Genomic DNA, 12,164 nt, shown 5'->3' with positions numbered 1-12,164 from the left:
CGCGCACCGCCCCGGTCCGGCTCCGGTGACGTCACTCCCCCCCCCCCCCGCGCCCAGGCGATGGAGCCTGGCTAATGCCGGTGTGTGTCGCGCCCGCCCGCCCCGCGCTCCCCCCGCCCCCCGCCGATGCCTGGGCTCGGCGGCGCCCGCCCGGCCGCCCCGCTGCGCCGCCCGCCCCGCCCGCCCCGCGCTCGCCGCCGGGGCCGGGGCCTCCGCCGGACCGCGCCGAGCCGAGCCGCCACGGCGGCCCGGGGACCTGCCGCGGGTGAGTGCCGAGCGCCCGGCGCGGCGGGGAGGGTTCCGAGCCCCTCGCCTCGCCTCGCCGCCGCGGTCCCGCCCGCACCCGGTGCCCCCCCCCCATACACCCCCCCGCGCCGTCCCGCGGGACCTGCCCCCGCCGACCGCCAACCCCGGGCAGGTGCGGGGGGCCCGGGCAGGCGGGACCGGGCCGCTCCCACGCCCCCCTCCCTTTGCCGGGCGCCCACCCGGGGGTCGGGACAAGCGTGTCCCTCCCCCCCGTCGCCCCCGCCCCGGTCCGCCCAGCCCTGCCGCGGGGCCGGGGAGCCGGCGGGCTGCGCCGCCCTTTGCTGCGATCAGCTCGACAGCAATTACAATTTAAATTAAAATAAATCCAGTTAAAAATCTGCCGCCCGGCCGGCCCGGCCGCCTGTGGGAGCTCTGCGTGAGCGCCCGGCTGCGTGGGGCTGCCCGGGACCCGGCTGCCTCTCCCTTGGGGCCGTCTGGGTTGGGCTTTTTTCTTTAGTCTGGATCTTTAGAGGAAGAAAAGTCTTTTTTTTTTCCAGCCTTCGCTGGCTGCTTGCTCCGGAGACTGTGGGGCAGCTGACCCCACTCGTGTCGCAGTTGGGCTTTAGGAGGGTTGGTCACGGGTGGGGTTTTTTGTGGCTCCTGCTGTTGCAACGACACCGGGTTTAACACGCCGGGCCTTGGGACGGACCGGGATGCGAGCAGCCGGCATCTCCCTCTTCGCACAGGTAGGGAAACCGAGCCGCTGCTAAGTGACGTGCCCAGGGCCGTGTAGGAAATCTGTGTCGGAGCTGGGACTCAACCCCGGATCGCTGCGTCCTGATTTGGGTCGGTGCTTGCCTTGCCTGGCCGGGGACAGTGTTTAACACCCTCGGGCCGCCGGGGTAAAGTCCTGCCCGGCCGTGCCAGCCCCCTGTCAGGGCTCCTGCGGTGGCAGCCGGGCCTGTGGCCAGGTGCCAGCGGACTGAGGCCTCTCCGCTCCGAGCGGCGGATTTGGGGAGCGGGGACGTTTCGGTAGGGGGGATGCGGGTCCTCGGCGGAGAGCGGGTGCGCACCCCTCGGGCATCGCGTTTGCTCAGACGGCTGGGGTGTCTGGGGAAGTGACTGCGCAGCTCGTGCTCGGGGCTTTAAGCTCTGCACTCTCTTCGGGGCGTGCTTAGTCTGTGCCCTCAAAACTCAAGCAATAAGGTTTTTCCAAGGGGTCCTCTTCTAGTCTGGTTATGAGATGGAAAATGGGGGAGAGGTAGGTGTTGGGGAGAAGTAGGTGATGAAGGTGGTGTGTCTCATTAGGCCGACTGCCGTGCCTGGAAGAAAAACCCTCTATCCAAGCCCTTCTTGAGCTGTGTTTTCCCATTTCTGCTCCCCCAAGGGAGCGGGCTCTGCCCAGCCACGGGCTCTGCCCTCCACCCCGCACGGCAGGGAGGGTTTCGCTGCTCTTCTCCCTGGCCACCTACCCTGGCTGCAGTCCCCGGCCGAGGATCGCGGTGTCCTGAGGAACGATTCTCCATGGATAGAAAGCCAGAAGTTTACTTCATTATCTGGAACAGCTTATTCTAAACTAATTTCTCTTTAAGAGATGAGGGGGAAGAAAAAAAAAAAGCAACCTAGAAGATCAGAAGCATTTTATTTACCGTAGAAGAAAACAGCAATTTAATGATAACAGTTCTGTTAACTAGGTTGGGTCTGTGACCTTGATGTATTTTACAACTCAGGATGCATAGCTGAGAAGAGGGAGCAGACTGTTCCAGTCTGTTTATTGTTTCCTCTTAATTTATCCCAGTAACTCGCTGAACGCGAATGCCCACACAGTTTTGGAGCCCTGACCCACCTTTGGGGGTAGGAAAGAGGAGGCTGTGGGATTGCGTTCTGCTTCAGATACAACCTAATCTGTAGCTTGTGTTAATTATATTATAGACGGGTTGGGGTTTAGCATAGGTTTTTCTCACAGGGCTCTGCCTCCGCAATTCTTGCTACTGTAAGAAAGCCGTAGTAACTTGAAGCCCCAAAGTCACTCGCAGGAGCACATCTCTATCAATAAAATCCTTGTTGCAAAGCCAAGCAAAACCAGCCCCGTGGGGGCTGCTGGCGTTGGCCGGGGAGACGCGAGGACCAATGCAGGCAGCGCGGGCAGCCGGGAGCGGGGACGCCTGGAGCAGGTGAGCCGGGCTGGTAGCAGGAGCCATCTGGATGGTCGGCGGGGGGAGATTTAAACGGCAGCGTGGCTCCGCTTCTCCTTTATACAAATGTGTCCCCTTGCTCCGTGAGAAGGTTTTCCTTCTAGTTAGACCTCCTCTTCCTCCCCTCCAAAAACGTGGTGCCCTTGTGTATGCAAGCTTTATCATCCGACTCGGTTACTATGGTGTTACTATGTAAAAGCAGCTTATCTCGTAGCTCCTGGAATTACCTACAACTTGGGTTTACAGTCCAACCCGGAGATGTGGGTCTCTGTCCGTCCCTTGTCAAGCCTTTCCCTGTTTGTGCGGTGGGACGGGTCCGGAGCAGCACCGTTTGCAGGGTACGGCCGTGGCTCCGTCCCCCAGGAGCCTTCTCCAGGTTACTGGGGGCGAGGAGCCCGCTGCGCCGTGCGAGGCTGTTGCATCGCTTGCTGTCTCCTCGTGCGGGGCTGTATCCTGGGCAGTGATGAGCCCTGGAAAACCCGCTCGTGTTCATCCCCTCCAGGGACCGGGCTGCCCGCTCCCTGCCGAGCGCAGACAGGGCATTAGCTCCCCCAGAAAACTGTTGGGAGCGGAAACAAACAGTTGAGGGTCTGTGGAAATCTGTGCAAACAAAAGGCAGAAGATGGGAGCAGACGTCTCCCCCCCGCCTCCCCATGCCCCCATCCTGCTCAGCTCCCCCCCAGCCTGTGCGAGCAAACCCATGTGGGCTGGCTTGTTGCTGCCCGCATTGCTGCAGCGGGTGCCTTGCTCCCCATCTCTTGGTTTTGTTTTTTTTTTTTTTCCTTTCTGTCTTTTCCACCTGATTTGCACATAAAAAAAGCACGAGGGAGATTGGTCCCATGGAGAGGTCCTTGGTTTGCTGGATATTAATATAAGTTATTGTCACCCTTGTTCTTGCAGGGAGCTGGCATGGCCCTGAAATAGGGGGATTTGCTTGGGGGAGCAGGAGCCCAGAGCCAGGTCCAGGTTCCCCCCGCCTTGATCGTCCTAAGGATGATTTGCCCCGTGCAGACTCTGAAGCACTCCCAGAGGTGCCTTTCTCTTTGCCTTCACTAAATCAGAGCCTGGGATGGTTATGTTTGTAACTTAGGCACCTGTTCTAGGTGCAATGGGTCTAGTCCTGCTACGGAGGCTAATTTGGAGAAGATGCTGCGTGCCGGTGCTTGATATCAGGGCGCTGCGGTGCAGGTCTGCAGCGTCTCTCCCTGTTGCAGCTGCGATGGCTTTTCTGCTTTGTTGAGTAGGAGAGGGGCGATGTTTCTAATTATAAAGGAAAAAAAAAAAAAGACAAAAGTCTTGTACTTCTCCCCCTCTTTGTTGGTTTGTTTTTTCTTTGGACAAATGTTCTAAATAACAATGCTTAAAATGCAAATGGAGCGAGTTTGCATGAAGTGAAGTCACTCGATAAGCGCTGGCTGGATGAGGACGGTGGTGGAGTTAGAGGAGCTGGTGATGACACATGGCACCAGAGCAGAGCCGCGGCGGTGGGGTTGTCACCAGATGCAGTCACAGCCGTGGCAGCCACGGCTCATCTCTGCGTGCACGATGAGGGGACGTTGAACTGAACTCTCTTTTTATCTGTGTGCTCTCCACTCCTTGTTCCTACTTTATTATTTTTCTTTTTTTTTAGAAATAGAAAAATCAGAGTATGAGCCTTCTAAACTCTGCCTTCAATTGAGGTGATGGCTCTTCTAACATTCTTCCTACTGAAGGCGAGCGCCGTCGCCGCTCCAGCCAGCCCCCCCATGTGTTTTAGCACTTGCTTGGGGAAGAAAGAAAAAAAAAAAAAGAAAAAAAAAAAGGAATAAAATAGCATGATGTTAAGGTTGCAAAAGTTTCCAGTATAGCTCCACCCAAATGCTCCTGCCCAGTAATGCTCAGAAAATTCAGTCTGGGTGATGGGGCTTCCCTGCCTGCTGGGCTGCTCAAGGGGAAGGCGAAGAGCTTTTTGGCTTTTTTCTTTTAATACAGAGATGCTTGAGAGGGCTGCGTCAGGAACAAGGTGAGGAATGAGCCCTGGCGTTTGGCCGGCAGCGTGTCCTTAACGAATCACTTGGGAGGGACAGGTTTAAACAGCGAGCGCTTAAAAATTCACCGGGGCAAGAGGCAGATGAATCAGTTGCAAGGGGTTTCCAGCGAGGCAAGGCAGCTCTCTGCTGTACATGTCGGTATATTTTAACTCTTCTTCTCCTGAGTAAGCGTCTTGAGGTTGTTTTCAGTCTGACATTGTGTTCTACAGGTACAAAGTGGATCACTTTGCTCCCGTGAGAAGGATAGGAAGGGAGCTAGTCGCACCCAGAGCCCGGCTTGGCGTGCAGGATGCTCGTGCGTGCGCTGCTCTTGTGCTTTGATAAATAAAGTTTTCATGAAACTTATAAAAACTTCTCTTACGGAAATAGGTCAAGCAAATATTTATTTCCCTAAGGTGTCATGCCAGTATTGCACAAATACTTGGATGAGTAGTAATTTTATTTTTCCCTGCTTTGTATTTTTTTTTAAGCATATTCAGTGTTTTTTCCAGTGATATAGAGAGACACACATTAATAATTGTATGTAATCGGTCCTGTTGGTCTCTCTTCCCATCTGGAAGTCCATGCATCTCCTACGGACTCGTGCTCTACAATTACAGTGCTGTAAATCAGAAGCCATGACTTTTTTTTTTTTTTTCTCTTTATATCCAGGTGCTTATCAGAAAGCTGGGGGGGGATGTTGTTTGTTCTTCGGAGGAGTTCAGGTCAGTGGTGGGGTCAACTGCCTAAATCAATTTAAAAACTCCCAGAATACAGCAAATCTGAACAAAATGGTTATACTGGTGGTTCGCTTTCCCATCCTGCAGCCCCAGCCGTGGTGTTGGTGGTGTTCCTCTGGAAAGTAAGTCCAATGTTTGGGTTGTCCCACAGATGGAGGGTGCGGTTCCTGCCGAAAGCTTGTGCCCTGCTGTCTGGTGGAGCTCGTTCTTCTGTCTTCCCCGGATAAATCAGGAACCAGTCAGTATCTGTTTGGCTTCAAAGAGGGGTTGAAACTTCTTGCCTGCTCTACAAATGGTAAAAATAAAGAGTTTAGTTTAAGAGGACCAAAATTAGGCTTGAGTTCTTGGATACTTGATCCTGTAGCTCTTCATCTCCAGGTCTCCTCAGCATAGGAGTAGCCAAGGGTCTGCCGTAGTGTGCTGGAGGACTCGTAGTATACTTTGTGTAAGAGGACATTTGAGATGAAGGTGTCTGGGATGCTTTTTGATGTGTAGCATATTTAATGAACTGAGGTCTTGCATCTCTGTGTTGAGGATCCAACGGTAGTGCTGGCTCCTTGTGCCTGTGCAGAGAGCAGGCTTCAGCGGCTGGAGACCTTCCTGGTGGCTCCAGGTCCTGCCTTGGGGCACCACTAGCAGAAGGACCATTTCAGCCTCCAGTGCTAACCGATGTGCTGGCCCTTCTCTTGCAGCCTGTGTCGTGCCTTCAGGCTCCGATCAACCTTGTAGAGGCGGTCACCTCTAAACCAGCACCTCGAGCACGGTGCTCGCGGTGGCTCCGGAGACCTTGGTGGGTCGGATGTGACACCAGTGGGGCTGCTTGACGTGCGTTTTTTCACAGCCCTGGCAAGGCGGGTGTGTTTACTCTTTGCATTAAGGTTAATTGGCTCTTACGTGGGTCCCTGGCTGTAGGGTGGTCATTAGAGACAAGTCATCCAGAAGTGCACGCAGGAGGTGATGCGAGCCTGTTGTGTGTTACGCTTTGGTTTGTTAAGCAGGATGTAAAAGCGGACTGCTCTTCTGAAACGTATCCTGCTCTTTCTTTCTTTGCTAGGAATCGTTTCCGTGTCAGAAAATATTTCAGACAAGGGGAGTGTCTCTGTTTTATAGAGGCAGAGCTAATTTAAAACCAAAAATCCGGGCACAAAACCCCTCAGCTGCGCTAGCAGAGGGGAAGCAGACTTGTGGTCTGGCCTCAGAACGAGCAGATGAATGTGAATATTTCGTTAAGACCATAATCCACCTGTTAGGCTCCGCTCCTCCGGTCCTGCGTGTACCGTGAAGTGCAGCGGATGTTTGAAACAGCAGCCTGCGCTCCCTGCTCCAGTGTCTGGCGTTTTCATGTTGCTTTACAAACAGGAAAGATGGAGACCGAGGGTGATGTTGCAATCACCGCAGGTTTGCGGGTCCTTCGCTTTTAGCTGTTTTCCCTCCGCGGCTGATAGCTGTGTCTCAGTGGCGTGGCGTTGTCCTGCTCACCCCGCCCGGGTTGATGGTGCTGAGCCACGTGATGGTGCTCTGCCACGCGTCAGCGCCGTTTCTGGAGGTTGGAGATTTGGCAATCGCGGTAGTGCTTATAAAATCAGTAGAAATGAAGGTGCTTTGGAGGAGGCACCCTTGGAGCCAGCGCACTGGAGGTTAATTGTGCAAAACCCCTCTCTGATGAGTAGTCGTTGCCGTGTCCACCTGGACCTGGCCCTTCCCCGCGCTCCGTTTGCTGCTCCGCGCTCTCCTGACTTTGCTGGCATCCTCCTCTTGCCGACCTGCACGTCTGGATCACAGCAAGCCCCCGATCCCCCTCTGCCTTAATTTAGGAGGGCTTGTTTGCCTTCTTAATCACAAATGTCGGCCAAGTGGAGAAGGGTACGGGTGGTGTGAGGCGGTGGAGGATGCTGTGAACAGCAGAGATAGTGATGAACATGGAAGGCTTGCTTTGCCTTCCCAAAGCGTCTGCTCCGGAGATGTCATTGCTGTTCTGCCTTCTACTGCTCGGAAACGCTGCCTTGTGCATCTGTTCTGCTGGGGTTGAGTTTGTCAGGTCCTTGTAGGCATGAGACACAGAAGAAAATAAAAAAAAAAATATGGAGAATTTAAAATGTCATTGATTTTATTTATTTTTTTATTTTCTTTTTCTTCTAATTTAATCAATTCCCTACTGTGCTGTAAATTCCAAATGTGAATGGGAAATAATCCCACCAGTGCAATAATTAGCATGTAACCAGGAGATGAAGAAAACCCAAACTGCTGATCTGATTGGTGAATGCTGACTATTTTCCGAATTAATTTCAATAATCACATCTCCCATTAAAAAGAAGACAGGGTGGGGAAGAAGTCTTAAATTTTCCTCAAGCTCAATGTAGTGAAAAATGGTATGTGCAGTGCGGCTGTTCTCCATCTAATTATAAAAAAAGAGATGCGGGAAGTTCTTGAAACTGAATCGCAGACACAAAGGATTGCTAATTTTGCAACTGAGAAGCTCAATTTCAGTTGCTTTTGCGGGCGGGGCATAGAAATTGTAAGTCAAATATCTGTATGTTTATGTAGGTGTGCGACAGTAAATAGCCTACTGGAAGCAGAAAGCATTCCCTTGCAGCGGTGCTTTGCTGCAGGATGCAGAAGTCAGTCCACTGGAGGCCGTTAATGGTGAGAAGTGTTCCCGTGTTCCCGTGCATCCATCCAGCTCCCCAACATTTTGTTGTGCTTTCAAGGAACGGGTGGAAATCACCATTTGGGAAGGGGCAATTTCAGAGCATCCAGGAGCTGGGCACCCTCTTACCACAGGGATCTGCGGCTGTTTTCTGCCCTGCCTTCCTCCCCTGCTTTTTTTGGCCAGTTCTGCCCCAAAGGTGGGTGGTTGGAGAAAACCTCTCTCTGCCTTGATACCTCCATGGTGTCGTGTCCAGCCAGCCCCAGGACAGGTCACCCCTGCCCCCCTGCCGAGCTCTACCTGGCAGCTGGTGTCATTACGCACCTGAATTCACATTCAGTATTAGCAGAGATGACTTTATGTCCTAATGATCCCCGCCCCCCCCCCCCCCCCCCCCCCCCCCGAGCAGCCCTGGTCATCTCCTGGCCGTGGCCACCTCACCTCAGGACTTATTTTCCAAGAGCAAAGCACAGGTGATGCTGTTACCAGGTGTTGAACCAGAGCATCACTTTAGAGATGCTTTTTCATTCCAGTTTCAATTTAATTTCAGCAACATTTGCTAAGTTGCGATACAGCTTGATGCTTGTAGACTAAAAATATTTTATTTAGAAATCCAGGGAAAGGTCTGCTGAAGCCCTGGCCCTACAAGCGTTGCATATGAGCGTACCACACTGTGCTGCAGAGGCGAGAAATCCCGCTGCCTTTGATGGAGCAACCTTTTCAGGAAGGTGTTTGCAGGATTAGGGCAATTGGAAGTGCCTGTTCTATGCAATGCTCGCTCTGGCATGAAGCCGGTGATCCGGTGTGCTCCCCCTGTTTTTGGCATGGGTGACGAGAGGTGCCCAGAGTCACCCCGTGGTGTGACAGCCAGGAGGGAGACCAGGTCCCAGTGAGCATCCCTGGTGTGTGGCTCTCGGGTCCTCTCCCTCCCAAAGGCTCAGGATATGGTGACGTTGTCAGATGTTATTTAAAAAAAAAAAAAAAAAAAAGTTAGGCCAGTCCAAGTGCTTTGAAACAATATTTATTATTTTATAAATTCAAGCCCGGCGCTCTGTGGGAAGGTATGTGAGCGGATCGCTACGGTATTTTCTTTGCACATTTTCTTAATGTTAGAGACGGTCTCAAAGAAGTATCGCATTGTTTCATTTCCCCTCCACACTTCATGTTTTTCTAAAAATAAAAGCTAATGTCAACAATCCTACAATAACGAATGAGTGAATGTGCATGTCCTGCAGCTGATTAATTTTTTTTTTTTTTTTGTGAAAAGCAAGATTTAGCTGGTAATCACATTGAGCTATGGATAAAAATATATCTTTTCAACCACCTCACTGATGGCTTTTTCTTTTTGCCTTTTTAAAATGCCATTAATCAAGTTAGAGGCTGAAAATACTCTCTCAAAGCAGAGACCAAGAAAAGTCACTTGAGGTGAGTAAACAAGTTGGCTTCTTTTTTTTTTTTTTTTTTTTTTTTTTTATGAAAGCCAAAAAACCAGCCCACTGCTGCTACGTGTGTTACGGGTACCTTAAATACAGAGTCTCCTTCAGTGCTGACAGGCATCCCAAACACCTTTTGTAATAAACCTCTAATTATAGCTTAGTGACTCCATAGGTTCTCTGGATCAGCTTGGGAATATTGCACCGAAAACTAGGGAGAATATTTATATTTTCTGCAACTGATGGGTGAACCAGATTTAGAGCTGGACCCGGTGAGCGTGGTACATAGTGATGTATTTATAGAGTATTATAGAGTTGTGCTTGCTGCTGCATGATACAGTTTTGGGGTTAAGCTCTGCATTTTGGGAAATACTTCCCGAATGCATCGATGTGGGTTCCTGAATCCAGACCCCAACTGAGCTGGTTGGAAAAGGGTTTGGCTGGTGGCCAGCTCCTGCAGCCCATCACTATCTCCTGACATCTGACACTTGGATTGAAGCCTAGCACTCAGAACCAGGGACTTCAGTGAAAATCTTGGCTTTTTAAAGAAAAAAAAGATCTCCAGAGCTTTGCAGTTACAGAGAAAAACTGGAAAATGGGAATTCTTGGTGCAGGGAGATGCCCTCCTCTCGCCACCCCATGTTAGCCTGGTTATTTCCCAATATCCCAGACTGGGAGCTGGTGCCGTGGGGTTCGGGGCTTGACTGTTCTAGAAGTTGGCATGGCTGATACTGGCAAGTTCATTCTTTTCTCCTCCGTTTATTTATTTCTTTCCCCTTCATTTTAATACCATCTCCTGGGAGATTCCAGCTGAAATCTATTCATTGCTGAGATGTTTCTTTTTCCCTTGCGTCGTGGATGCCGGGTCCGGTTTGGCTGTGGTTTGTTTCTGGCACGGAAGGGAAGAGCAGCAGGACAGAAGAGCTGTGCTTGCCGTTGGGTGTGCATGCATATGTCCCTGCAAAGATACCCTGTAAGTGTTACACACTTCTGTTGTGGGCTCAGCTCTCCGTCCATGCCACCGGGACTTGTCCTCCTCCATCAGGACCTGCGCATCCCCCGGGCTCTGCTGGACCTGCCTCACCGTGCCTCTGGAGTCAGCGTGGGGGCTTATTTCCATCTCTATTTCCCTTGCAAACTTGAATTGGAAGTTTGTGAGAGATCTGATGGTTACGGATAACAGCGGACAGCTTTCTGCTGGTGCAGAAGCTCTTGGAGAAGTCTGGCACGTGCTAAGGGATAGATAAGGAGAGACTGCGGGGGGGAGGATAGGGAGATGTGGGGGGTGAGGGAGAGCAGAGCAGGACCTCCTGTTTTTTTTTGGCAGGGTTAAGTGGCTAGGTCATGGACACATACCCTGCCTGGGCAAGCACGAACTCCAAAGTCCGTGCTTGCAGCCACGCAGGACCTCCGTGGCTCCGGTCCCACGTGTGTAGTTGAGCACTGGCTGAAGAGCTGGTGGCACCGGGGACAGCTGCTGTCCCCTGTGTTTGCAAAGCATTTGTTCTGATGGTGCTTCCGGGGCTGAAGTTCGTAGCATGGTTCCCCCCCAAAAATATTCAGAAGTCACCAGTGAGACACTGCAAAATCCTGAAGCTGGATCAAATCAAGTAATGAGCCACCAAAGGTTCCTTCTGCTTGGCCATCAGTCCTTGAAAATCTGAATCACGTACTCCTGCTTCAGAGTTTTTCTCCCGAATTGTGCCTAGACACCATTTCCCCCCCACCCCAATGAAATCTGAGGTTCTCATGACCCCAAGGGCTGAAGCCTCTCCTAGCCGATGCTCCCAGCAAGAGCATCTTTTCTTTCTCCAAATATTTTGAAGCTCGTGATAAAATTGTGAGGCTTTGGCAATGCCAGTTTGGGTGCTATTTGTGTGCCAAACCCTGCTGAATACATCTTTTATCGCAGATTTGTAACAGTAGCTGTTGGAGGGGGAGCTTCAGGGAGAAGCGCTTTCAGAAGAATGCTTTTATAAAGGAACACTGTCCTGAAAAAAAAAAGTGCCTTGAAGTGTGTGTGTGGGGGCAGCCCCCAAGCCCAACATTTTTCTTGCGTTCATGTTGTAAAATTTGGGCAAATAAGGTTTTGCTTCCATTTCTAGACAACTTTGTCCTGTTTGTACAAACGAGCACTGTTGTGCTCCAGGCATTTTGGGGCGGGGGGGGGAGACATTTAGATTCTGAGTAAGAAACACAAAACAAGCATTTTGGCTAACTGTCCCCAGGCTGAGCCGGGTGCTCAGACAGGGCTCGTTTGTGGTAGGAAGAGCAAGCCGGGAAGACCGAAGATGGATCCGTTCATCTGTTCCACCTCAAGCAGAAGGAGAGTTTAAGGAGAAGACAAGGCGGTAGGGATTCTGAGCAGGAAATGTAAGGGAGGACGTATGGCCCCCTCGTATAGCCCCTGGGAGGGGGCCGTGGTGCGCTCAGCTCTTACATCTGCTCTGGGTCCCACTGACCTTCCCTTTGTGCCCACTGCTGAGCTGAGCACTTTCTGGTCTCTGCAAGAACCACGTATTTCTCGATGGCAGAAATGCAAAGTTTGTCCTCCCACACATTTGCCTCGCAATTAAAAATGCATTTCCTTTAAAAAAAAAAAAGGATTTTTCACGCGAAAACCTGCTTTAAAATTACACTGGTGTCTGAAAGTGTTTTGGCTGCTGCGTTACAGCCAACACCTAAGGATGCTCTTGCTGAGCATCCCCCTGCAAGGAGGGAGAGCGTGGCACTTTGTTCCGTTTTTGGTTTTGGTTTGGATCATTATACACTGTTCTTAGGTAGCCGTTTACTCTCTTTCCCATCTCTTTGGCACAGAAGCAAGAGAATAAAACATTAACAGAGGAATATGATTATAATCCCGTAAAAATTGACAGAGGAATTCGGCAGTGGTT

The 12,164-nt window shown here is 51.6% G+C and overlaps 1 protein-coding gene across 8 annotated transcripts in view; it reads left to right on the top strand.

The window, feature by feature from the left end:
• The first annotated feature begins 145 nt into the window (after nt 1-145).
• The window catches only part of ZHX3 (zinc fingers and homeoboxes 3), a 49,232-nt gene continuing 37,213 nt past the window's right edge, over nt 146-12,164 (top strand). For 3 of the 8 annotated variants that reach the window (XM_054845327.1, XM_054845319.1, XM_054845323.1), the window contains exon 1: nt 146-265. The gene's annotated coding sequence lies outside the window, so the exon portion shown is untranslated. Of the gene's footprint in view, nt 266-597; nt 993-2,008; nt 2,421-12,164 lie in introns of those variants that run through there. The other 5 variants (XM_054845324.1, XM_054845320.1, XM_054845321.1 and 2 more) reach the window with 4 other exon arrangements.

Source organism: Grus americana, chromosome 17 (genome assembly GCF_028858705.1).
Source record: "Grus americana isolate bGruAme1 chromosome 17, bGruAme1.mat, whole genome shotgun sequence".
Classification (NCBI taxonomy): domain Eukaryota; kingdom Metazoa; phylum Chordata; class Aves; order Gruiformes; family Gruidae; genus Grus; species Grus americana.
The sequence above is the reverse complement of the archived record's forward strand: the minus strand, read 5'-3'. Positions and strand labels throughout refer to the sequence as shown.